The sequence below is a fragment of the Schistocerca nitens genome, chromosome 9 (assembly GCF_023898315.1).
Source record: "Schistocerca nitens isolate TAMUIC-IGC-003100 chromosome 9, iqSchNite1.1, whole genome shotgun sequence".
Taxonomy (NCBI): domain Eukaryota; kingdom Metazoa; phylum Arthropoda; class Insecta; order Orthoptera; family Acrididae; genus Schistocerca; species Schistocerca nitens.
Genome location: NC_064622.1, coordinates 257,832,230 through 257,860,081, shown reverse-complemented (window position 1 = coordinate 257,860,081; position 27,852 = coordinate 257,832,230). Strand labels below are relative to the sequence as shown.

Genomic DNA, 27,852 nt, shown 5'->3' with positions numbered 1-27,852 from the left:
TCAAGCTTAGGTCCACTATTCTTTATCGTATATGTAAACGACCTACAGTTTACTACAGAGCAAAAAACAGAACCAGTTCTTCTAGTGGATGACACTAATATTGTAATCAGTCCAAATGTATATACAACAACAGAAGAAAACTTAAATAATGTTCTTAAAACTATTAATAATGTTCTTAAAACTATTACTGAATGGTTTACTGCGAATGGTCTCACCCTAAATTTCAAGAAGTATCAACATCTTCAGTTCTGGACCTATAAAGGGCAATACGTGGCAAAGAAATAACTAGATCGAAACTTCAAAAAAATAGGTGTCAATAAAACAAGAAATGGAGCTCCTAGAACAACAAAAAAGTTAGTTCAGCAATAGTTGCATTTCGATTCATTGCAAATCTTGAGGAGAGTCAAATCAAGAACTTGACGTTTTCAGTTTTGTTATACAGTAATTTCGTATGGGATAATGTTCTGGAGTAACTCTACTTTAAGAAAGAAAGTCTTCATTATACTAAAACGTGGTATAAAAATGGGTGCTGCTCATGTACGGTCATCTTTTAGACGTCTGTTTAAGGAGTTAGGCATTTTGACTACTGGTTCATTACAGTCCATTACAGTTCAAAAGAAACAATGATGTAAACAATCACAATACCAACAGAAAAAATGACACTCGTTACTCCGCATTAGGGTTGTCTTTAGCACAAAAAGGAGTGCACAATACTGCCACCAAAATTTTTGACCTCTTTCAAAGTGAGGCGAAATGTTTGAGAGACAGCAAAGTTAAATTTGAAAACATATTGAAAAAGTTTCTCTTTAACCACTCCATCTGTTTTTGTAATGCGTAAAAGGTTGTGGATGGGAACAGCTAACCAAAATCTGTAATTACTATTTTAAAAAGAATTCACTTTCATAAATGGTCAGCATGTAGCCCTCCTTTAATGAGAATGTGTAATTTGAAAATTAAATGACTCGCTCCACATCGTTACGCTTAACCGTACAGATGATCCATGGAATACGAAACCAACCATCTAGATTGGAAGAAGCTGTTTTCTATGATGACAGAAACTGGCTTTCTAGAACATATTACTGCACAGTCAGAAGCCTGTATGAAAATACAACAAAAATGAATTTGTTGCACACTAGTCCGGGCTCTTACAACATGTCACGGTCTGAAGCAAGTTTTCAACTTTCGTCTTTATATAAAAAACTGTATCGATATTCCCAGTTTATGTAATCTTAACGTACCATAGACACTTGCTTAATCACAAGGTGCTCCACCAACTGAACCAAGTACATAAGAAATATAATACGAGAAAATTAAAACTCATGAAAAAAGCAGTGGTTTTTAAAGAGAACATATAATTATAAGGTTGCTTTTCACGAGTGGTCGACTAATATTATACGTGAATAAACTGAATATAACATGCCCACATCCCCAGTATTTTCCTGCCTTGTGCTAATATTTTCATCTCTACGTAACTCTACATCCCTCTACATCTACATCTGTCTTAGTATGCTCCTACTTATTTTCTCATCTACTGCTTCTTCTATTATCATATTAACGGCTCCTGGATGCCACACCAATGTGGCCCTCCTCATGGTAAAGAGGTTTCCATATACTTCTATCCAACTTTTTACATACGTCTTCATGTCGTACTTTAGCTGTCCACTAAACTGTTAACACTCATTTATAGCATCATGTTTCAAATACTTCCAGTTTTTTTCTCTCTGGATTTCCAGTGACATATTTTCCACTACCATACAATGAGATAATCCACATGTTAGCTTTCAGAAACTTCTTCTTCATTTCCATAACAATACCTGACCTCAGCAGAGCTCTTTTATGTAAATAGCAGTCTTAGCTTGTGAAAACTTGCTTCTGATATCTACCATTACTTCATTACTGTAATATCCTTTCATTACTGTGTCGTTCCAAATTTTGCTATTAAATGTTATTCCACTTTTTATCACTCTTTATCACCTTCACCTTTTGGTCTGTTTATCCTCAAGAGATGGAAATGAGTGTGTGGCACTGTTGGCCAGGAGGCCCCATCCGGGGAAGTTCGGCCGCCAAGTGCAAGTCTTATTTCAGTCGACGCCACATTAGGCGACTTGCATACCGGTGATGAGTATGAAATGTGATGAGGACAACACAACACCCACGATATTTTCCGAAAATATTTCTTACCCAAAGCCTCTGGTAACTGGACTTCGAGGTTTATGTTAATGATGCCTTTTGAGTTATTGAGGTTATTTTCCATACTAACTATCATCCCCAAACACATATGTCTTTATATCTAACCGAGAAGTCCGACATCAATTTCCATAGATTTAGATTTTAAAAAAGTTTTACTACAACGAAATATTTTCTTAAAAATTTTCAGCCCCCCTTTCCAAAAACACTGGAAAACGCATTTTTAATTTCTAGCCTAGAAGTCAAATAGGAATTTTCATACAGTAGAAGCAACTTTATACAATGCTATAGTAGTTCTGTAGTAAAGATTTATTTTCTAAAAACTTTCACCCATTATTTTACCATGTTAGTTGCTGAAATTCCAAAATTACTGAAAGACGGTTTCCTTTAAGCAGATCGTATTCTGTGGTGACAATCAACAGCGGATATGATGTCATTCTAAAAAAAATTTCCATGACTGTGAATACCTGCCATGAGAAATTACTCAGGTAGTTTTTATTTCTGACTGAGAAATCAAATACCGATTTCCGTAGTTCTAGCTTCAAAAGAGCCTTAACAGTGACGTATTTTCAAAAAGCCTTTCATCACTTATTTCACCCCCTTAGGATTGGACTGTCGATCGATCCCTTCTTAAACGATGTCTACAGTGTAAGATCAGCACCCCCTCCAAATTTCAAGTTTCTATCCTCAGCGGATATCGCTGGATATGACGTCTCAATAAATCAGTCAGGACCTTAGGGCTTGAATTTCTACAAACAGTGAAACAAATATTTTTTTGTTTCCAACCGAGAAGCCAAATACAAATATCCACAGATTTACATTTAAAAATGCATTCACAGTGAAACACGTTCAAAAAAAGTTTCACCCCCTATTTCAAAAAATGGTTCAAATGGCTCTGAGCACTATGGGACTCAACTGCTGTGGTCATAAGTCCCCTAGAACTTAGAACTACCTAAACCTAACTAACCTAAGGACATCACACACATCCATGCCCGAGGCAGGATTCGAACCTGCGACAGTAGCAGTCGCACGGTTCCGGACTGCGCGCCTAGAACCGCGAGACCACCGCGGCCGGCCACCCCCTATTTCACCTCCTTAGGGGTTTAATTTCGAAAAAGGCTGACACACATATTACTTTATTTGTTACCTAGAAACCAAATACCAAATTTCGTAGTTGTGGCTTCAAAATTGTCTTAATATCCTAATATTTAAAAAAAAAAAAAAAAAACGTCTAACCCCAGTTACACCATCTTACGAGCGCAATTTCGAAAAATTCCTTCTAAGTACGTCTGTGGTATAAGGTCAACACCAGCTCGAATTCTGAGGTTTCTATCTTTAGCGCTTTTGCCTGGGCGATAATGAGTCAGTCAGGACATTGCCTCTTCTATATACACATATCAAAAAGAGTTTTGCATCACCTCGGTTCTGAGAGTTCCGGAACCTGCGCTGAAAATTGGAATAGAGATCAACATAAACATCAGTTCTGCCCATTTTATTGCTCATGATAACCACACATTGCATGTTATACCACCATACAGCGAGACCTTCACAAGTGGTGGTCCAGCTTGCTGTAACATTGGTACCTCTAATACCCAGTAGCATGTTCACTTGCATTGATGCGTGACTGTATTCGTCGTAGCATGTTGTTGTTGTTGTGGTCTTCAGTCCTGAGACTGGTTTGATGCAGCTCTCCATGCTACTCTATCCCGTGCAAGCTTCTTCATCTCCCAGTACCTACTGCAACCCACATCCTTCTGAATCTGCTTAGTGTATTGATCTCCTGGTCTCCCTCTACGATTTTTACCTTCCACGCTGCCCTCCAATGCTAAATTTGTGATCCCTTGATGCCTCAAAACATGTCCTACCAACCGATCCCTTCTTCTAGTCAAGTTGTGCCACGAACTTCTCTTCTCCCCAATCCTATTCAATACCTCCTCATTAGTTACGTGATCTACCCACCTTATCTTCAGCATTCTTCTGTAGCACCACATTTCGAAAGCTTCTATTCTCTTCTTGTCCGAACTGGTTATCGTCCATGTTTCACTTCCATACATGGCTACACTCCATACAAATACTTTCAGAAACGACTTCCTGACACTTAAATCTATACTCGATGTTAACAAATTTCTCTTCTTCAGAAACGATTTCCTTGCCATTGCCAGTCTACATTTTATATCCTCTCTACTTCGACCATCATCAGTTATTTTACTCCCTAAATAGCAAAACTCCTTTACTACTTTAAGTGTCTCATTTCCTAATCTAATCCCCTCAGCATCGCCCGATTTAATTTGACTACATTCCATTATCCTCGTTTTGCTTTTGTTGATGTTCATCTTATATCCTCCTTTCAAAACACTGTCCATTCCGTTTAACTGCTCTTCCAAGTCCTTTGCTGTCTCTGACAGAATTACAATGTCATCGGCGAACCTCAAAGTTTTTACTTCTTCTCCATGAATTTTAATACCTACTCCAAATTTTTCTTTTGTTTCCTTTACTGCTTGCTCAATATACAGATTGAATAACATCGGGGAGAGGCTACAACCCTGTCTCACTCCTTTCCCAACCACTGCTTCCCTTTCATGCCCCTCGACTCTTATAACTGCCATCTGGTTTCTGTACAAATTGTAAATAGCCTTTCGCTCCCTGTATTTTACCCCTGCCACCTTCAGAATTTGAAAGAGAGTATTCCAGTTAACGTTGTCAAAAGCTTTCTCTAAGTCTACAAATGCTAGAAACGTAGGTTTGCCTTTTCTTAATCTTTCTTCTAAGATAAGTCGTAAGGTTAGTATTGCCTCACGTGTTCCAACATTTCTACGGAATCCGAACTGATCTTCCCCGAGGTCCGCTTCTACCAGTTTTTCCATTCGTCTATAAAGAATTCGCGTTAGTATTTTGCAGCTGTGACTTATTAAACTGATAGTTCGGTAATTTTCACATCTGTCAACACCTGCTTTCTTTGGGATTGGAATTATTATATTCTTCTTGAAGTCTGTGGGTATTTCGCCTGTCTCATACATCTTGCTCACCAGATGGTAGAGTTTTGTCATGACTGGCTCTCCCAAGGCCATCAGTAGTTCTAATGGAATGTTGTCTACTCCCGGGGCCTTGTTTCGACTCAGGTCTTTCAGTGCTCTGTCAAACTCTTCACGCAGTCTCTTATCTCCCATTTCATCTTCATCTACATCCTCTTCCATTTCCATAATATTGTCCTCAAGTACATCGCCCTTGTATAAACCCTCTATATACTCCTTCCACCTCTCTGCCTTCCCTTCTTTGCTTAGAACTGGGTTGCCATCTGAGCTCTTGATATTCATACAAGTGGTTTTCTTCTCTCCAAAGGTCTCTCTAATTTTCCTGTAGGCAGTATCTATCTTACCCCTAGTGAGACAAGCCTCTACATCCTTACATTTGTCCTCTAGCCATCCCTGCTTAGCCATTTTGCACTTTCTGTCGATCTCATTTTTGAGACGTTTGTATTACCTTTTGCCTGCTTCATTTACTGCATTTTTATATTTTCTCCTTTCATCAATTAAATTCAATATTTCTTCTGTTACCCAAGGATTTCTACTAGCCCTCGTCTTTTTACCTACTTGATCCTCTGCTGCCTTCACTACTTCATCCCTCAGAGCTATCCATTCTTCTTCTACTGTATTTCTTTCCCCCATTCCTGTCAATCGTTCCCTTATGCTCTCCCTGAAACTCTCTACAACCTCTGGTTCTTTCAGTTTATCCAGGTCCCATCTCCTTAAATTCCCACCTTTTTGCAGTTTCTTCAGTTTCAATCTGCAGTTCATAACCAATAGATTGTGGTCAGAATCCACATCTGCCGCTGGAAATGTCTTACAATTTAAAACCTGGTTCCTAAATCTCTGTCTTACCATTATATAATCTATCTGATACCTATTAGTATCTCCAGGATTCTTCCAGGTATACAACCTTCTTTTATGATTCTTGAACCAAGTGTTAGCTATGATTAAGTTATGCTCTGTGCAGAATTCTACAAGGCGGCTTCCTCTTTCATTTCTTCCCCCCAATCCATATTCACCTACTATGTTTCCTTCTCTCCCTTTTCCTACTGACGAATTCCAGTCACCCATGACTATTAAATTTTCGTCTCCCTTCACTACCTGAATAATTTCTTTTATCTCGTCATACATTTCATCAATTTCTTCATCATCTGCAGAGCTAGTTGGCATATAAACTTGTACTACTGTAGTAGGCATGGGCTTTGTGTCTATCTTGGCCACAATAATGCGTTCACTATGCTGTTTGTAGTAGCTAACCCGCACTCCTATTTTTTTATTCATTATTAAACCTACTCCTGCATTACCCCTATTTGATTTTGTATTTATAACCCTGTAATCACCTGACCAAAAGTCTTGTTCCTCCTGCCACCGAACTTCACTAATTCCCACTATATCTAACTTTAACCTATCCATTTCCCTTTTTAAATTTTCTAACCTACCTGCCCGATTAAGGGATCTGACATTCCACGCTCCGATCCGTAGAATGCCAGTTTTCTTTCTCCTGATAATGACGTCCTCTTGAGTAGTCCCCGCCCGGAGATCCGAATGGGGGACTATTTTACCTCCGGAATATTTTACCCAAGAGGACGCCATCATCATTTAATCATACAGTAAAGCTGCATGTCCTCGGGAAAAATTACGGCTGTAGTTTCCCCTTGCTTTCAGCCGTTCGCAGTACCAGCACAGCAAGGCCGTTTTGGTTAATGTTACAAGGCCAGATCAGTCAATCATCCAGACTGTTGCCCCTGCAACTACTGAAAAGGCTGCTGCCCCTCTTCAGGAACCACATGTTTGTCTGGCCTCTCAACAGATACCCCTCCGTTGTGGTTGCACCTACGGTACGGCCATCTGTATCGCTGAGGCACGCAAGCCTCCCCACCAACGGCAAGGTCCATGGTTCATGGGGGAAGCGTCGTAGCATACTTTCCACAAATTCATAAAGGCACTGTTTGCCCAGATTGTCCCACTGCTCAACGGCGATACGGCGTAGATCCTTCAGACTGGGTCCTGTCGTCCATAAATAGCCATTTTCAGTCTATCGCAGGCATGTTCGATAAGGTTCATGTCTGGAAAACATGCTGGCCACTCTAGTCGAGCGATGTCATTATCCTGAAGGAAGTGCACGATGGGGGTGCGAATTGTCGTCCATGAAGACGAATATGCTGCCAATATAGTTGCATTATCGGTCGGGAGAATGGCATTCACGTATCGAACAGCCGTCACGTCGCCTTCCATGATCACCACCGGCATACGTCGGCCCCACATAATGCCACCCCAAAAAAACAGGGAACTTCCACCTTGCTACACTCGCTGGACAGTGTGTCTAAGGCGTTCAGCCTGACCGGGTTGCCTCCAAACACGTCTCCGACGATTGTCTGGTTAAAGGCATATGCGACATATTGGTGAAGAGAACGTGATGCCAATCCTGAGCGGTCCATTAAGCATGTTCTTCATTAAGCATGTTGTTGGACCCATCTGTGCCGCGCTGAATGGTGTCGTGGCTGCAAGGATGGACTGCGCCATGACGTCGGGAGTGAAGTTGCGCATCTTGCAGCCCATTGCGCACAGTTTGAGTCGTAACACGACGTCCTGTGGCTGCAAGAAAAGCATTATTCACATGGTGGCGTTGCTGTCAAGGTTCCTCCAAGCCATAATTCGTAGGTAGCTGTCATCCATTGCAGTAGTACCCCTTGGGTGGCCTGAGTGAGGGATGTCATCCACAGTTCCAGTCTTTCTGTATCTCCTCCATGTCCGAACAATGTCGCTTTGTTCACTCTGAGACGCCTAGACACTTCCCTTGTTGAGAGCCCCTCCTGGCACAAAGTAACAATTCGGAAGCGATCGAACCGCGTTATTGACCGTCTAGGCAGGGTTGAACTACAGACAACACGAGCCGTGTACCTCCTTCCTGGTGGAATGATTGGAAATGATCGGCTGTCGGACCCATCCGTGTAATTGGTGCTGCTCGTGCATGGTTGTTTACATCTCCGGGCGGGTTTAGTGACATCTCTGGACAGTCAAACGGACTGTGTCTGTGATACAATATCCACAATCAACATCTATATTCAGGACTTCTGGGAACCGGGGTGATGCAAAACTTTTTTTGATGCATGTATATAGATTAAGCATGCGGTTCATTACTGCCATCAGATTTCTTAAATATTCCCTAAATCCTGCCATAAAGGCTAAGTCGTCTTCAACATTACTCTACGACGTAAAAGAACCAGGATATAACTTTCAGTACGTGTAGGTATTATTCTGTACAATACGCGGGACACCAAACAATACGTTCAGAAAAGACGCATTGCTGAAATACCATAAGACAGTCAAAGTGCCTAAATTACTGCATAGCGGTAAAAACTAGTCCCCTCCAAAAAAAGTAAGAAATGACATAAAATATAGAGGCAGCTGAAATGAAAGCGAATGATTTAACTATACTAGGCAGAAGACTGATAACACATGGGCTGCTCATGGTTGACTTATAGCAAAATCAGCATTATAGACAGGAATGTGGAATTTATACGGATTAAATAGATGATAATATATTACCTACACAAACACTAAAATATGAACGAGGGCGGTAGAAAAATGTTGGGAGACCACGTAAGAAGGCACAACGAGATGTGAAGAATATGCAAAGGCACAATCCTTGAAGTGTATAAAACGAAAAAGTGAAGTTATCGTAACAATGGGAATCTACCGAAGCAACCTATTGCACGAGATTCAGAAAAAAAACAGGAAAGAATAAGGAAAAAGAGGACTGATTTCAAATTATGATCATACTTAGCTCAATCAAGAAAAGTATCGTCTACCAACTTTAATTATGGAGCTGCAATGTGGAACCTGAGATACTCAGTTGCATTTTGGAACCTAAGATAATCCACAGAAAATTTAAAGGTAAAACCACTGTTATCTGTCTCTTTTTCGAGTCTCATACACAATGGAAGCGTGCTTGGTTTCACATGACGGCTGTTTCTTTATTGGAGGCCTTTATGAGTCTTCAGAATGCTTGTGCGAAAGATAAAAGGATGAAGTCAGGACGTATATCTTTATGAGATGTGACGTGTCCTTCAGACCTTATTTCCCTGGCTCACTTGGGAAAATTACCATAAATAAAAACGAAGTATTTCATATTTTGTGAGTTTCAGAGTACATATTACTAAACTTCAGTTGCATTCTAAACGAGTACTTACCATTTGCCATTACTTTTGAACAACGGGAACTGCGTTTGTCTTAGAAAAACGCTCCGAGGTTGATGCTGTGTTTCTCGACTTTAGTAAGATGTTCTATATAGTTCAGCACTGTTGTTTAGTGAACCAAATACGACCTTCTCGAGTTGCAGTGGCTATGGTTTCTCTTCTGCGTGACAAAGGACGTTTCTTTTCAAAGTCGAGTGTACGGTGCTATCGCAGAGCACCACAGTGAAACCTCCTAGTTGTAAACATAGTATACTCTTGCAACCGTTGTTGAAATCGGAGGAAACTAGTGTGTGACGTGATACTTTATTACAAGAGGGACTGACAACGGCGCCCCTTCTCAGTTTGTGTGCGTACTTTGAAGCGTTAGACTTGGGAGTGATCCTACCTTCAACCGTATTTTACAGCTAAACGGTACAGTTACGGACATCGGTTTCTCATCGAAACTTGTACTAATTCCTTTCTAATACGTTCTGAAGCCTGTTATAGGAATTGTGAAATACCTTGTACAGTAACTCAGAAACTGAAGCAAAGTGTAACTACTTAATTCTACACAAAATTATATTTCGACTTTTTTCCCGGTCATGACGAAAGACGAAATAAGAAAGCACTTAAGTGGTGTAGATGGAATCACTTACAAATTAAAAACAAAAAACAATTTATGCGGGACAGCGGCTATATTATGAGAAATAGAAGCGGGCACTCGGTACTGACGTACTGACGAGCTACGGGTGAATTGCTTTGAGGTGTTATTTTTCCGAGAGCTAAGACACTCCACCGCAGACATCGACATAACCTGCGATAGCATTGGCTAATGAATGTCTTTTTCATGATGCCGAATCTACGATACCGGATAAGCAAGTAACACTGCATCTGACGAAAGACCGCCCGGGTATCAATTACAAGAGACAGCTCCTAACGGTGGAGTACCCGTACGTTTGACTCAGAATTTAAACCCTACGCAGCAGGAGAACGAAAGAATTTTACTCAAGAATGTTGTTGCGAAAAGCCACTTTCCTTAGTAAATTAATGGCTCTTATTCTTCCGCAGATTCTTGAGGATGTTAAGTATATCTAGAAGTGGTGCTCACTTCTAGAACTGACACTAAGCATTCATGAACATCCTTGCCGATCCTTGATTACTTATCTCTTGAAGTGAATATGGCGGGAAAGAATGAAAGGAACCGTACGATTCACAAAGTATTTATCCACGGAGCACAAGTGAGTTAGAAAGATATTCCTGTTAACTATGTTCTATTTGTTTTGGAAAATTTCGTTCATAAAATTCTGAAAAGCGGGCTTCATTGGCGAAACTACATAGGGGGACGACGCGCAACAAAGTACAAGGTTTACTGCAAGTGTTGGAAGCACAGTCAAAAATGTATCTCTATCATTGGTAGCGAGAGAAGTGGAGCAATGGTGGGACATTGGACTCCTATTCATGAGACTGACAGTTCAGATCCCTACCCGACCATTTTACAGTAATTTCCCCACCTTTATCAAGATGAGTTTCGGGATGGTTGGCTGGAAAAGAACGAGGCCGATTTTCTTTCCTATTTCCCCAATTCAAGTTTGTGCTCCATGTCTAATAACGATGTCATCGACTATACGCTGAACGCTAATCTCTATCCTTCGCAGGCGCGCCACGTCTCTCTGCGTGGATACATCAGTGACCTACTGTCCCTTAACGTGCTTCTAGCCACTTCTCGGTGGAATACATTTCACCAATCAGATAGCGTAAGCGGGAAAATATTTCTGCGACAACAGAAGCGATGTTTGGGACGTCTGTAATTTCACTTTCTGGCAACCGGTGTGAAAGTTACTTTACACTCCGCCGTGCTGTCACCGTAAGGGAAGAAAGTGATATTTTTCAGCCACATCGGCGACGCTGTGAGCCTGTGGTTACGTGAGCGTGCAGAATTGGACAACAACGACAGTGGCAGAGCACCCCAGTTGCTACAATTCAGCCCTCGTGTCAAGAGCACGGCAAAAACCTGCTGCACACCTCCGCAGTCACCTTAACCAGCATCGTCCGTGAAAAGGTACTGTGCCACTGCTGAACAAAAGAGTTGTTTCAAGCTATAAAAGTCAAACTGCATTTGTAGTTTCTCGATTCCAAAGAATATTGTTTTGCTCTCTTTATCCATCTGCTGCATTAAGAGGCAAATCTTTTACATATTCTCCTCCGTTTCAAACAGAAAAGGTGTAAAACGAAACAAAAGATCTTTTAATTTCAAGAACAGGAAAAGTGACAAAGATTTTTCTGTTACAGGAGAGAGAGTAGGTCGTAAGCAGCTGTTGTGCACCATAACACGATGTGGTAACAGGGCGACTTAATGAAAATACAGGCTCGCTTCTCGAACAGCTGCTTGTTCAAATTGGTGTCGTCTATCTCACTGACACTTTGTGTGATTTCTCGCCTAATTCCAGTGCGAGAGCCTGACTGATTTAGAATGAAATCGCGTGCCGTCTACATCCAAATGAGCTACTGCGCTGTATCAACCGATTTCATTGCCTGCGAGATGTAATACCCTACGTAAAAGAAGTTCAGCTAACAGAGCAACTTAAAAAGTGAGAGAAATTCGATACGAAACTAATAACGTTTGTAAAATGAGCAACCACAGTATTTACTGCCTTCGCTTGTACTTATCCACTGAAGTTAAGACCAAATTCCACTATGCCTTTCGTATGTTATTAATGTATCAAGTTGTCAAAAGCGTAACTCTAGTTACTTTGTTTTATCTTCAGAGAACCACAATACAGCTTAAACATTCGTTAAAAGAACGTTACTGCATGAGAAAAATGGAACTGTCGGGTACATTAAAATTTATGTTGGCGATGTCGAACTTATTACAGACAGACACCACCGCGGTTAGATAAGTACGAAAATTGTTCATGATTCATTTAAAGGGACTATCTCTGGATTTATCAAAGACTATTTACGGAATCTATGGGACATTTGTCGTGATATGAAACTTCCTGGCAGATTAAAACTGTGTGCCCGACCGAGACTCGAACTCGGGACCTTTGCCTTTCGCGGGCAAGTGCTCGCGAAAGGCAAAGGTCCCAAGTTCGAGTCTCGGTCGGGCACACAGTTTTAATCCGCCAGCAAGTTTCATATCAGCGCACACTCCGCTGCAGAGTGAAAATCTCATTCTGGATTTGTCGTGATAGTCTGTTCAAGACTGAAATACTTCTCGTTCGGAATGCGGGTGTAGTGTTTTAACCACTGCGCTACATCTCGTTTGCATCATGGTAGTTACTGAAACTTCTAAAGTGTATTCTACGGATGATCTCAGTAGTTACCCAAATATAAAATCTTAAATGAATTGTAGTCTGCTGAAAGAAAATGAATGCACTATCGTTGAAAACTGAGCCCAAGGAAACCACAGGTGTCCTTCGTACAGTTTTGTCTCCATTCGTCTGGATGAAATTAAACGAAATGCATCAAAATAATTAACAGCTTTTAGTGTTGTTATACCTTGAATTACCAGTGTTGGCTCTTTTCTTTATACGATACTTCTACAACTTTCCTAGTTTCTTCTTCAGCTGTCGTGCGCAGATTTCGTTGCTCGCTTTCTCGGCTCCAATAAAACGTTGAGTGGAACATGTTGTCCGCTGCTCTAGTATTAATATCTTAGCACCGTTTAGCCATAAGGTAGTTTAACAGAGATGTAAGAACACTTGAAGGCCATGCAAGTAACTATATTGTCGAATTACAACACCCGTTACCCAAAAACGTCTTACTACCAAACTTTAAAGGTTATATCGTTTCGCTTTGTTTTGCTACATTTTCTGTTCATGTTTTGGAAACTCCTATGCCTTGTTTTCGTTAACTGATTTTCCTTTCACTAATAAAATTCATGTAACAATAAGTCAAAAACGCGGTTCTCTTCTTATACCCTGGACAAGAAGCAAGACGCTTTACGATTTAGTTACACTATTGGTTAATGAAATGTAAATCCTAAAGTGTCACGACTCTCTGACAAGGCCAGACTGATACCTTTTTGTCAGAATATGTACTTGTCGTCAAATTCATAGGTAAAAAGAAAGAATCGTTAAAGAGCAGTTTAAAAGTCGAAATGTTAAACGTTGAAAATGCCAAATTCAAACCGTCAAAAAAAAAAAAGTTGTACCTCCTTTTGTACATAACTTGAGACCATTATTCTGATACCACAGAATTATGCTACTACCTCATCATTGTAAAAATAGTGAGAGCAATTGGAAAGTAGGTACGCACCAGGCAATGGAAGTGACTTAGTTCTAAGTGCCAGTGAGAATGTATTTGTTTCAATGACATTGAAACTGAGGTACCACGTTTTATTTGTGGTAGTTTTAGCACAGAAATAGAGCAGTGACGTTTAAACTGGTAGATTTGTAGTCAACGAAAACAGTTTCTCGCTCCTTTTAAATTTTTGTACAAGAATATAACAAAATTAAATTGAAGAAAAAAATCGATCAGCATTGACTAATATCTTACACAGCTCCCTTCTTGGGATCCGAGAAGTTTACTATAGCATTCTCTGTGCTGTTGAGGGAGAAATGATAACATATTCAACAGGTCTTTCTGCTTTGCAAATAAATATAAAATACGTTACGGCATATATGAGCGAATGTTTTTCCCTCTTTTGATTAGTCTGATATTTTTACCTTATTATCCTTCAGACTAAAAACTTTTAAAAGCTATTCTGTATGGATGGGTATGAGACACTTTGATCAAAATGCATTTGGAGATATTACATGCCTGTGTTGACAACAACGTTTCCACAGTATCTTTAAAATCAAAGAAAGTTGCATGTAGTGCAATTACATCGAATAGGATTACAGGTTTAGCTGACTCAACAGTGTTGTGTCCACCTCTGTTTTTCTGTAATTGCAAAACCTCTGTCGCAACCCTAAAAGCTGTGCCCACTTACCAAGAACCTGCGTGTCATCTCTTCGCTATCCCACACAAATGGAACATCATGACACTTGGGACTCCGAAGAGAAGCAATGCTTCGCTCAGAGGCCAGTAACCATCTAGTGACAAATAGTTTCTCCGTGATTTTACACTTGCAATAAGTCTACGGACCCTCAGCGGAACAGCGAGAACACAACAGCATTGAAGGGGAATTTTTTGAAAAAAGTGATAGAACGTTTGATACTTCCACTCTTCAACACCGTATTAACTTTGACTCCAGATGTTGTGTACATACACTGACACCACGCTCCCTTCAGGTAAGTTTCACATAGAAACTTACTGTCAGACTAAAAATGTGTGCCGCACTGACACACGAACCCGGACCTGCCTTCTTGGAGGAAATGACCTTATCAACGGATCTATCCAGGCTCATGAGTGAATGAAGACTGATACCTCAGTCGCTAAGCATATCTGTTCTCAGGCCATTTTTCGGATCGCACTGAACAGCTCAGTCGGTTATGGTATTTCCCGCCAAAGGCAAGATTACGGGTTTTAATCTGACAGGAAGTTTCATAACGGAGCAAAATACGTTGGATACTGTAAGGTACATTCTGGAAGCATAACACTGCTTCACTGAGAGGTATTAGCATGTATACTTGCCAAATTATAGGACTGATGATATAGAGTTACTTAAGGGAAAACATCCCATTGCGTTCTGAAAGCGTACTTGGTTTGTGTGCGTTTTATTCCTGACTTGGGTTTTTTCGAACGGCAAATTTACATGTTAACATGTGTTGCCTGATGTTGCCATCACATAAGTCATCTGTAGTCGTTTAAGCATACAGGAATGTGACGACATTTTAATGTGTTAGGGAGTGGATGAGGGTAGTGCCGGATCTATGGTACTTTAGCTCATCCAGGTCGGCTCAGAAACTGCACTGGAAAGAACGCTGAACACGTTTAGGGTTATTCAGTTACGTATAATGTATTATATTTATATTAAAAAAAGAAAATTTTTAACTCCTAAGCATAAAAATTAAATAACATAAGGACAAATAGATCTACAAAAATTTCAAAAAAATCTTTTACATTGTACATTACATACTATAAAATATCGAGAGTCTGATTAAAGGTTACCATGAGTACTGCGATCTCTGTCTTTATGTAGTCAAAAGCGTTGATTTCAAACCTCAGTAAACATGCAGTAAACACATGGCGAAATTGAAAGACGGTTGCAGCTTACATTCACTGCATACTGATGATGTAGAAGGACGCTTTACTTTGCATTAAAGACTTTGCATAATTTGATTAAAAATGACATGGTTTGTCGAGCATATATAGTTAACGTTTCGAAGCGCAACAGCTGTCAACAGTGAGTGTAAATACTTTGCGATTCGTCCTGTGTTCTTCTTTATGGTAAATCTATACTCATTTTTATTTACTGGATAAAAATATATGAGAAAACAGAATGTTATTAACATACGATCGAAGTTTTTTACTTTTCACTCTTCTATTTTCTGGTCTGAGATCAATTAAGAGTACAAAATAGGTAGTATCAAGTTGTTCAACATCAAACTCCATGTGTCTCATCGTTGTGATGATATTCGGACCTCCATGAACATGTGCTACTCTCATTTGACATTTATTGTTCTTCGTAATAAATTATATAAGAAATTTCCTTAGAAAGATTGTTCATTCTCATGTACGTTAGTTGACGGTAAAAATACGTGTTCAGAGATTTAGAGAGAAAAAGAATGCTTCGTGCTCTTAGAAAATATCGGTATTAAATTCCACTAGAACTGAAAGAAGGACTTGTATAACCACTTTTCCAACGAAATCACCACTGCTCGAATAGTAAAAACGACTGAGTTAATTCTATATTATTTCTCGCGATTTGTGTTCATTATTTGACTGTTAAAATTCCGATCTTGCTATACAGATTTGGATTTTCCTTCGTTTCCTTCAAAAGGTTGATCAACATACCGCAATGGTTTATTTGAAAAGTACACTGACAATTTATTTGTCAATTCTTCTTCAGCCCGACTTCTGCTCTATCTCTTATGAAGCCGTAGTCAACGGAACTTTAGGTCCTGTCGCGAGTTCGACTCCTACATCTGGCATGCGTGTGGATTTTAAACCTGCGTCACTTTACGGCCTCGCTGTGGTACATAAAATTCAGCTATGGAAATAAATTGCAATTAGCAAATACACTCACCCTCACAAATCCTCCTAACTGTCTGTGTATGAGCGTGTGCGTGCGTGTGCGCGCGTGCTTGCATGTGTGTTTGTGTGTGTGTGTGTGTGTGTGTGTGTGTGTGTGTGTGTGTGTGTTTGTGTATGTGGTTCGTTGTATTCATTTTCGCTGGCAACAGACGTAGTTTCCTAATGTGAAAGCCTATGAAGGCTCTTGGTGTTCCCATAACTACTGTTTCTCTATATCAGCAAATGTTTTGAAAGTTTTCGTTTTTTTCAGAGGTTGGCACTATGACTTTCCTGTTGCAAATTCGGTGCTTGATGGCGACATAAAAGTGTCTTTTGCGTCATAAGGTGTTAAGAATAACCCAGTGAGAACATTTCAGGCAATGGCCGTTGCAGAATGGGAAGCCAAGGAATAGTATAGTTCTTCATATATACCGGCTGTATTTTTAGCATGGTGCAGCAGAAACAGCAACTGTAAAATGTAATTATATTAAATTTCGGCCTCCAGTTGCATAAGCAAAGAAACTTTACCTAGGTTTCGGCTATAATAATGTAGCCTTCTTCAGAAATGTCACAATATAAAATTAAATTTAAACATGCCAGATATTGGCTTGGCTAAAATTTAATGTAAACACTGGCTGTACCTACACATAACAAAATTAAGTATTGATTGTTACTACAGTCCAACAGCGAAAGTGACTATTCTGAGGTTTCTGTATTATTTGGCACCATGCTTCGTAAAAGAAAAAGAGCACATAGTAAAAGCCTAGCTTCATGCCTTGCTGCTATTTCCAAATGTAAATGTAAGTTCTTCCATTGTCACTTTTCACTAACTAGCTAATAAGTTAAACTTCGTTTAGCTATTTGACAATTCCTTCTTTTGACCTCGGTTTCTTTCATCGTCTGGCCGTATATCGAGAGGCGCAGAGATATCCGTTTCACTCCATTTGTCCGTCTCTTTACACGGACAATCTCGAAAATTAGCACTGTCATTAAGAAAGAGCCTCAAACATGTACATCATTTGCGGAATTCTTTTACTCTATTTTGACATTCACTTACCAAAACCTTCGAATTAAAGACGTTACAGACGATTCTATCCTACTAGACGCTATTATTACGCCTAACTGACCGTAAAACCAAACTGTCTCAAGCGCTTTATATCCGCGATCTCTCTCTCTTGGATCACATATTTAGTTTGTGTTGACATGCTGAACGCGTTTCTATGGAAGCAGGCAGGAGAAAGATCTTTTCGTATTAATATTTTAATTACAGTAGAAATATTTTGTTTAAGCGGTACTGGAAAGATTTCAGAAATGTTACGGACTGCATCACCTAATATGCAGCTGCAGGTGCTATTTTATTTAGACTCCCAATTGCTGTCCAACTGTGATCAGATTTGTATCATAAAATCTGTTAGCGTATACCACAATTACTGCAATGACGAATTGTTCTGAAACGTTCTATTTATACATACTGCACTAAAATAGGACGTTCCAGAGTGATTAGCCACTGTAGTTATGGTATACGCACTTGAACAGATTTTATGACCCGAAAGTGTTATGACTTTGGCAGAAATCATTAGTCTAAATAAAACAACGACTAGAGCTGCGTATCATACGATGCAGTTCTTGATTATATAAGGAGGCATTAGTCGGTAAATTCAGGGCTCTCCGCAACATACAGAGAAAATGGTGATTATTTGAACTTGCACAAGAAGGTTGTCTTTTTTTTTTACTTGTCTTGAGTCGCAAGGAATACTGTTCGCAATTTCTTTACTCTTGTTGTTACGGAGTCTGCAAGGTGGTCAGAAACAGTCTGAGAAGCTTATAATGGTGTTTCAGGGTGGGTTGCGGTGAGAAACAATTTTTGAGAAGAAACTTTCGAAACGTTGCGCCGTTTTTTAGTCAGCCTATCAGGCAGTTGCGAGCGCAAATTAAAGCTGGCCGTCAGATAGAATTAGAGTCTGTTGTTTTCATAGCGCAGACGATAGCGCACGACTCTGCTCAGGCTTTGCCTTGGGTTCGATCCTTACTACCGCCTCGTGCCCAATTTTTGTATCGCCCTCTTATTCGGTTTTTGGGAACAAAATGAAGAATAAGTTTGGCGACACCATCTCTGGGGGAGCCCTTGAATTTGCGCGCTTGACTGTGTGATTGGCTAACCTCAGTGCTAATTAATTCGGAGACGTAGCAACGTATCTAGTTTTTTTCTTAACAATTATTTCTCAGCAAAGTTACCCACCGAAACACTTGCTAGCTTTTTAGACCGTCCCATATATCTAGCTTTTATTAGCATTGCATCTAAATTTAGCAACAAGGTTTATGATCGAGTCACTTGTTATTACTCTTTTCCTTAACATATTGATTAGGTTTTAGTGTCATTGTGATTTATAACATCTATGGTAACCAGTTATACGGTCGCATGTCAATAGCGGAAATTTTGATCCGTCTTTTCATTCTGTCATCAGTTAAGCTTCGCTCGGCCTACTTCAGCTACATTTGGTCGTTGCGATAAGTAACAGGTTAAGTATACAGTGGAATCCTTGCCTCTTACACTGTGATGCAAAATGCGTAGATAAACGATGGTGGAAACTTCACTTTTATTTTTTTTTGTGTTCAACCGGCAACCCACATCAGACGCAGCACATCTTAATTTACGCTCTCCCTCTCTCTTTGTGTGTGTGTGTGTGTGTGTGCGTGCATTCCACCTGTGTTACGCCTGGGTATTACCACTAATCACTGAGGGGAGGGAAAGCAAGGGGTTGCGGCACGCTTGAGCTTTCACCCCTCTCCTCCCCGTCTGTTTTGTACGAGACTATAAGAAGGGTGGGCCGTGTCCTTGACGGCGCAGTTCATACTCTTATCTTGTGGCCCCTCACAATACATACGGTACCATGGCGGCGTTGCGACAGGTGAGTTCACGTCCTACCGGCTCCTTTCACACAGTTCTAATGGGGAATTCTGGGACTTCGTGGTGGTTAATCACTGGTGGCAAAAGAAGTAACGATTAGCGTGTTTAATTACTTAAATCAGCTTTCGATTATTTAAAAAAAAAAGTCAACCCTGTACGTGGAAGACATATGTGATGTCTGTGCCCGTGTGAAGGCATTAAACAGGATTGCCTACTAAGATGTCAGCAATAGACTTGAAAGAAACATATTTACAGTATCACCAACTCCTACGAATATATTTTTGTGAGACGAAAAACGCGATCATTTTTTCTATTAGATGAATATTTTGTTGATCTTCTGCATCGAGTTCATAAACTTTCTCATACCCAGTTCCGGTTTTATAAACAATCATCTTCAGATATAACTCTCCTGTAGGAAGATTTTGTTGAAGAAAAAGATACTGTATAGATGTGAATAAGAAGGACTGTAAATCATGTCTACAATACCTTACGTACCTTGTGTTCTCCTATCTTCCCCAAGTTTCCAGTTCCTTTCAACGAAATTTTGCATGTGTATCCATTACCTCGTAACTCTATCCACATTGTCCAGATCTTGCCGACATGGGTGGCCGAGCGGTTCTAGGCGCTTCAGTCTGGAACCACTCGACCGCTACGGTCGCAGGTTCGAATCCTGCCTCGGGCGTGGATGTGTGTGATGTCCTTAGGTTAGTTAGGTTTCAGTAGTTCTAAGTTCTAGGGGACTGATGACCTCAGATGTTAAGTCCCATAGTCCTCAGACCCATTTGAACCATTTTGTCCAGATCTTAAAACAATTACATACTAGAAAAATAAGTAGTAAATGTCCCCGTTCTGGTTCTCAATTATCTCACTGCCGTTTATCTGGTGTTACGTGTTAAGTGTTCAATTTCATCGAGTCTCTTGTTCCTCTCCCATGTGCAGGCCGCTGGGCGGACTGTGATTCACAATTTCGTTCTTTTCAGATGGATTCAGTTTATGTTGTTTTTACTGAAGGGAACCCCAGCCACAAATTTTTATGGGAGGCGATTTTAAGTTTGCCATCCAGTATAAAAATACCTCACTGGAAAGTTTATTCGGGTATGGCAATTTCTATTTAACTGAGGGGACAACGCTGCATTATTCAAACATCCAGATCTAGACTGTACGCGCTAAGATTTGTGAAGTAGACAATCCTGTATTGAACAAAGCCCGCTTAATGAACCAGCAGTGCAATATGTTAAACACTAGCCTCATATTCGAATCCCAGTTCGCTCAGTCATAGTTCAGGTTTTCTCCAGTTTTGCCAAGTCATCTGCGGCTAAGCCGTGATGTTTTGTTTATTTTTTCCAAAGAGCCATGCGACTATATATATATATATATATATATATATATATATATATATATATATATATATATATATATATATATATTGTAATGACCTTGTAGATCGTTAAATCTTAACCCTCATTTCTCCTTTCAGTTCTCATCACTTTTTATAATTGCCGTCTTCAAACGACATGGCATCTCCGTCAATTTTATGATTGCTATATCTTTCATTCATCCGCATTTTTTCCTAACCATCAAATGTTTTTGGTCAATGCAAAAAGATTAGACTGTACCTAACATTAAAATGTAGTTATACCCTTAAGACCGCTTCAACACGCAACTGATCGCTTCAATATTACGTTCACTCTTACTGCCACGATGCACCCTAGCTTAGAAAAATTGGAATTTGTGTTAAGGTCTTATGGGACCAAACTACTGAGGTCATAGGTCCTTAAGCTTACACACTACCTATTGTAACTTAAACTAACTTACGGTAAGGACAACACACACACCCATCCCCTAGGGTGGACTCGAACCTCCGACGGGGGGAGCCGCGCGGACCGTGACAAGGCGCCTAAGACCACGCGGTTAACCCACGCGGCTCGTCGTTTAGAACCTTATTCGTAAGTTAGCTTCGAACAGCTCGTTTTCGTGTATTTGACATTAAACTCGTGGAAATAATTACACAGAGACGAGAAAACCTTCAACTGTGTGCCTATGTAATCACATGGCATTATACTTGGTTTCAGAGCACCTTATCTTGCACTAATGTTATGTTCAATGGACTGACGGTTCTGTCATTTACAAATTATCTGCCGCCTTCAGATACATAGCATCTACATTTTCATCCACACTCGGCAGTCCACCTTAGGGTCTGTGGCGGAAGGTATTTCTTTCTCCCTATTCCATGTCTCATTCGCGAATGGCGCTGGGGAACAATAGCGCTTGGAAAAGAAGGTTTTCTGTGAACGTCTATATTAGCATTTTTGCTCGTACTCTTTTCGTTGTGATGACTTACCGAGGTGCATGTAGGAGGAAATTTGCCTGTCTCTCCCCAGAACGTATTCTCTCGGAATTTCAGTTTTGAACCACTGTATGTTGCACAGTGCTTCTCTTGTAGCGCCTGCCAATGGAGTTTAAGCATCTCCGTAATGCTCTTACACTGACTGAACGATACCGCGACAGAAAGCGTCGCTCTTCGTTGCTTCTCTCTCTCTCTGTCTCTCTCTCTCTCTCTCTCTCAGCTATTTATACAACATGATATGGGCCCTGGACTGATGAGACAAGTATCAACCGACCAAGTGTTTTGTAAGTAACTTACTTCGTGGGTGGATTGCATTTGCATAAGATTCTCTCACTGAATCTCAGCCTTACGTCTACTTTTCCTACCATTCGCTCAACGTTTGCATTCGAGTTTAGGGCGCTGCGTCTCGTTACTTCTAGATATTTTACGGTAGTTAGTGTTTCCAGTGGCCAATGGCCTTACCGCAGTGGTAACACCGGTTCCCGTCAGATCACCGAAGTTAAGCGCTGTCGGGCTGGGCTAGCACTTGGATGGGTGACCATCCAGTCTGCCAAGCGCTGTTGGCGAGCGGGGTGCACTCAGCACTCAGCCTTTGCGAGGCAATGTGAGGAGCTACTTGATTGTGAAGTAGCGGCTCCGGTCTCGGAAACTGACATACGGCCGGGAGAGCGGTGTGCGGTGTGCTGACCACATGCCCCCCCCCCCCCCCCCCCTCCATATCCGCATCCAATGACGCCTATGGGCTGAAGATGACACTGTGGTCGGTCAGTACCGTTGGGCCTTCATGGTTTTTTTTTTTTTAGTTTTTAGTGCTTCCAGCGAGTTCTTGCCAGTATTATAACAGAACAATAGTTGATCTCCTCACCTTTCTGTACTGAATACTTCACATTTATATCTACGTTCAGAGTCAGTTGCCAGTTCTGCGCGAACTACGGTGAAGCAGCCAGCAGTAATCAGTCAACGTCGCTGAGCTCCAACGATCCTGATACCACGACTCCCTATCACCGATATTTCCTGCCAAAAACGCTCACCACGACTGAACCTAGGTTTTCAGGGAAGAAGTCAAGATGTGAGTCGAGAAGATGAATTTTTAGAGACATGCTGTTTGTACGCAGTGAAGCACTTCTGCACAACATTTACGTAGTCAGCAGATTTATACTTTCGACGGAAATTAGCTACAAATGATTTGGACGGCATCCGTACATTTATTTCAGTATTATCCAAAGGCTCCCGGAAGTGGGTGTCAGTAATTTCCTTCGTTATTTGTTGACCTATGGACACACTTCACACTTTCGCGTGATTCAACACTGAAAACTAGTTGCGCAATTTCATGTGCAGAGATGGTATGATAACTTTGTCACCGTCAATCAAGGGCACATGAAGGACGTTTTTATTTTCTGGCTGCATTCTGATTTGTCTGTTACGATGATATTAGGTTATTATACCGGACGCAAGCAAATTAAATTCTTCAAGGCGTGCATCGTGCAGTTCAACTTGAACCTTTCTTAGTGCCAGGTTCAGTACGACGTTACATCAGCGTTGTTCACTAAATGAATGTCTTTTTCAATACTGGTAGTCAGGACCTGATACGTTGCTGGAAGATGAAAGAGAACTTTCTTCCTTCGTTTCTTCATCACCTCAATATTCTGTGAGTGTTAACCGGTACTGGCCAAGCGACGGGATCGCGTGGGATTGGTTTAGAAACCAGTGGAACGGCTGGATACTTTACAAACACACTGTTGTGCGCTATTTTCAGTGCAATACACTTAAAAAGGTAATTGCGCAAGAAACTAAAGGGAAATGTAATAATTCTGTATATAAATGATCGAGTGTATAACGTCAGAACTTCCGTAATGCTGCTCGCAGACGACAGAGTCATCTTTGAGAATGTAGCGACACTAATGTAGGAAAATCCGGTGACATTTGACAACAGAAATAACCATCTGTAGTGTGGTTGCTTCACTCAAGCCATATCAAAGGAAATCCGAGTGCCAGATGGTTGTTTTTCTTCGCCTTCATTATCCAACCACGCAAGTTGCATGCACATGTCAAACATTAACTGTGGTGCCCATAAATTAACAGTATCCCCGTTTTTGTACGGAAGTGTAGTCATACGTTTTCTATCGGTTACATAGCCTCACACGTAGCAAATCTGGTGGATTTATGCAACCTCTGGACGGCATAATATCGCCTTAAACTGAAAACATAAAAGAAACAAATCAAATATTAGTAATTCAATATCAAAAATGTTTTGGCCTGTTACATTCAAAATAACTATTTTTGCAGACGACGAAAACGTTGTATGGTTTTGCATGAAAAATTATTGTCGACGTTGGGGGTGACAAAATTGATGATAGTCTGCACATCTTCTCGCAATTCGCTACGGTCCTCCGGCGTCACTACGTTGTTAAAGATAACTCTGTAGTCTTTCGAGTAACATTATGGAGGTTCGGACGTTATACTCTCGGTCATTTATTTACAGAGTTATTGCATTTCCCTTCATTTTCTTGTCCAGTAACCTTTCTATGTGTATTGCACTGAAAATAGTGGACACTTGAGCAAATGTCTAGGGTATGTGCTCAATGTCTTGCTTCCCTTCGCTCAGGGTAGCTGCTGATGACAACAGTAATGCCCTCTGAGTTTGCGTTCATTACTGCTTGGCTCTATCTAGGATTTATTTTTTCGGTAGCGTTAGCTGTGCGTTAGCAGTGGTAAAAAGGAGTACTACGCACAGGTTTTCTGATGACAATTGGCCATGCGCATCTCGTGTATGGATTCACTAAATACCATAGAGGAACGACACAGCGAAGCACACTGATGATGATGATGATGATGATGATGTTGGGTTTTTGGGGCGCTCAACTGCGCGGTCATCAGCGCCTGTACAAAGTCTCAGTTTTTTCACAGTCCAATTTTTTTCAGCATCAATCTAGCCACTGTCATGAATGTTGAGGATGATGATGAAACGATGACAACACAAACATCCAGCCCCCGGGCAGATAAAATCCCCAACCCGACTGGGAATAGAACCCGGGACCCCGTGATCCAGAGGTAGCAACATTAACCACTAGACGTGGCATAGTGAGCTGTACCGTCACCGACGACAACAGCATGACCATACTTTTGCATCTGCGGGCTCTGAAGTTACTCGGTGTTGTTTTCACAGTCCAATATAGCACAGCAATCAGTCAGCCTTTTTTCCAGGTTTTATTTGGCATTGCCAGATTTCTCTTACAAGGGAACCTCCCCATCGCATGCCACTCAGATTTAGTTATAAGTTGGTACAGTGGATAGGCCTTGAAAAACTGAACACAGATCAATCGAGAAAACAGGAAGAAGTTATGTGCAACTATGAAAAAAAAGCAAAATATAGAAACTGAGTAGTCCATGTACAAGATAGGCAATATTATGGAACCGTGAGCTCAGGAGCACCGTGGTCCCGTGGTTAGCGTGAACAACTACGGAATGAGAGGTCCTTGGTTCAAATCTTTCCTTATGTGAAAATTTTAATTTTTTTATTTTCAGACAATTACTATCCGTCACTCCGATGCGAAGTAGCTGCGCCGTAGTATGGGGACGCTACACCTAAACAAGAAAAGCTAAATCGGGCAAGGTAGAAGAATCTTTTTACCCATTCGCCAAGTTAGGTGGGTCGACAACATATTCCTGTCATGTGACGCACATGCTGTCACCAGTGTCGTATATAATATATCAGACGTGTTTTCCTTTGGAGGAATAGGTTGACCTATGACCTTGCGATCAAATGTTTTCGGTTGATTCTTACAGTGAACAGAGACGGCAATGAACGAACGGACAGATCATAACTTTGCCAAAATAAAGAAAGTAAAATTCTCATGCGATGGGATACTTGAACCAAGGACCTCTCGTTCCGCAGCTGCTCACGCTAACCACGGGACCACGGTGCTCCTGAGCTCACTGTTCCTTAATGTTGCGTATCTTGCGCATGGACTACTCTGTTTGTATATTTTGCCTTTTTTTCATAGTTACACATAACTTCTTCCTGTTTTCTCGATTGATCTGTGTTCAGTTTTTCAAGGCCTATCCACTGTGCTAACTTATAAGTAAATCTGAGGGGGGTGCGATGGGGAGGTTCCCTTGTTAGTACCTAGCCATTATCAATGCTCTACTTTCTAGTCTCAAAGCACGTCAGTTCCCTGTTGTTCTGGCGTCAGTCACAGTTCTTTGAATACTACCCGAACAACAGGGAACTGACATGCATTGAGACTAGAAAATATTCCATTGATAATGGCTAGGCACTAGCCGATATCTGGATTTGCCAAATAAAACCATCCAAAAAAGGACGAATGATTGCTGTACTCTATCATTTATAAATCATATCACAGTCGCTCAGTGCACCCACGTTCGTAATAGAAGGTAAGCTGACTCTGTGTTGTGTTTGTAAGTTCGGTTTTTACATGCTGCATGAATCTTAATTATTGTGAAGGTATTTCATTCAAACAAGTGCGACTGCGGTAACAAAGCTAGTAACTCACAATTATCTTATTGATCTGCAGCAGTATCCCTGAACAACCTCTAAAAATTTGTTGTGGAGTCCTTGTTCTTCTTGTACGGGGTGTTCAAAAAGTCTCTCCGCAGTGCCGTATGGTTGTTAGCCATGGGTGCCGTATGATTGTTCGCCTGCCTGGGTTACTTCCCTACAAGTGGACTCCCCCAACATTCTACTGTTTCGTGTATCTCAGCCAGCGTCAGTAGTATCGTTGGTGTGTGTCGTTAAGTGTTGACGTGAACGTTTAAGTTTAGTTTCTTTGCTCGTTTGTTTCGTTTTTGTCACTGTTAAATACTAACCATTGAAGAACGTTTGTTTTTAGTCGAACTAGTGTTCAAAGCTGGCGGCAAATACACAGTTCGTCAAACATTTAATTCAGTTTTCCCGGAGACAACACACATCGCGATATTGTGCGAGATTTGATTAACAAATTTCGAAGTACGGGTTCAGTGACAGATGCACCGAGAAGTGGTAGTCCTAGCGTTTTGTCTGAGGATAAACTACTCGATATTTCCGATAAAATGTCCATGAGTCCGAATAAGCCAGTCGCAAACTCGCCCAGGCCCACACAGCTGTAAGGGAAAAATTAGAACTTTTCCCATACAAAGTGACAGTTGTGCAACAACTGAAAAATACTGATCACGCCAAGAGACTGCATTATTGTCAAGGGTTCAAAAATTTCGTTCAACATAATGGGATATTCTGTATGAAACGTTTTTCACTGATGAGGCGTGGTTTCATTTATCCGGGTACATGAACTCGCAAAATTCTCGTATGTGGCGTACTGCAAATCCATTGTGTATTCATGAGGAACCATTTCAATTTGGTTCATATGGTTCAAATGAATCTGAGCACTATGGGACTCAACTGCTGAGGTCATTAGTCCCCTAGAACTTAGAACTAGTTAAACCTAACTAACCTAAGGACATCACAAACATCCATGCCCGAGGCAGGATTCGAACCTGCGACCGTAGCGGTCTTGCGGTTCCAGACTCCAGCGCCTTTAACCGCACGGCCACTTCGGCCGGCTGTTTCAATTTGTGGAAATAGGAGTTTGGATTGCAATTTCTAGACGTCGGATTGTGGGTCTCATATTTTTCAACGAAACAATAAACGCACAACTATACTGCAGTGATATTCTGTACCCATTCATAGGAGAACTTGTGTTAAGTGAAATACTGAACGGTTATTTTCAACCAGATGGTTCAACCTCGCATACGGCTCGCGTTTCAGTGTCACTGCTTGCTGATGTTTTTGGTGATCGCATAATTTCACAGGGACTTTGGCCTCCACGATCGCCTGACCTAACACCATCTGACTTTTTCTTCTGGGATGAAGCGAAAGCAACTGTCTATAAAAACAGTCCAGAATCCATCGATGAATTGGAAACTGCAATATCCACTTTCGCTGCTTATGTTACAGAAGAAATGTTACAGATTGTGTTTGAAAACGTGATTAGACAACTGAATTGTGTATTCAGCAACAGGGGGGACACTTTCAACATTTAATGTGAAAATTTGTAAGTAAAAACGAATATTCAATAAATTAATAACTTGTAT

The 27,852-nt window shown here is 40.8% G+C and overlaps 1 protein-coding gene and 1 pseudogene across 1 annotated transcript in view; both read left to right on the top strand.

Annotated features, from left to right (window-relative positions):
* LOC126204170 (uncharacterized) overlaps positions 1-27,852 on the top strand; it is a 114,744-nt gene that overhangs the window by 51,868 nt on the left and 35,024 nt on the right. The window lies entirely within an intron of this gene.
* Positions 22,214-22,331, top strand: LOC126204555 (5S ribosomal RNA; annotated as a pseudogene).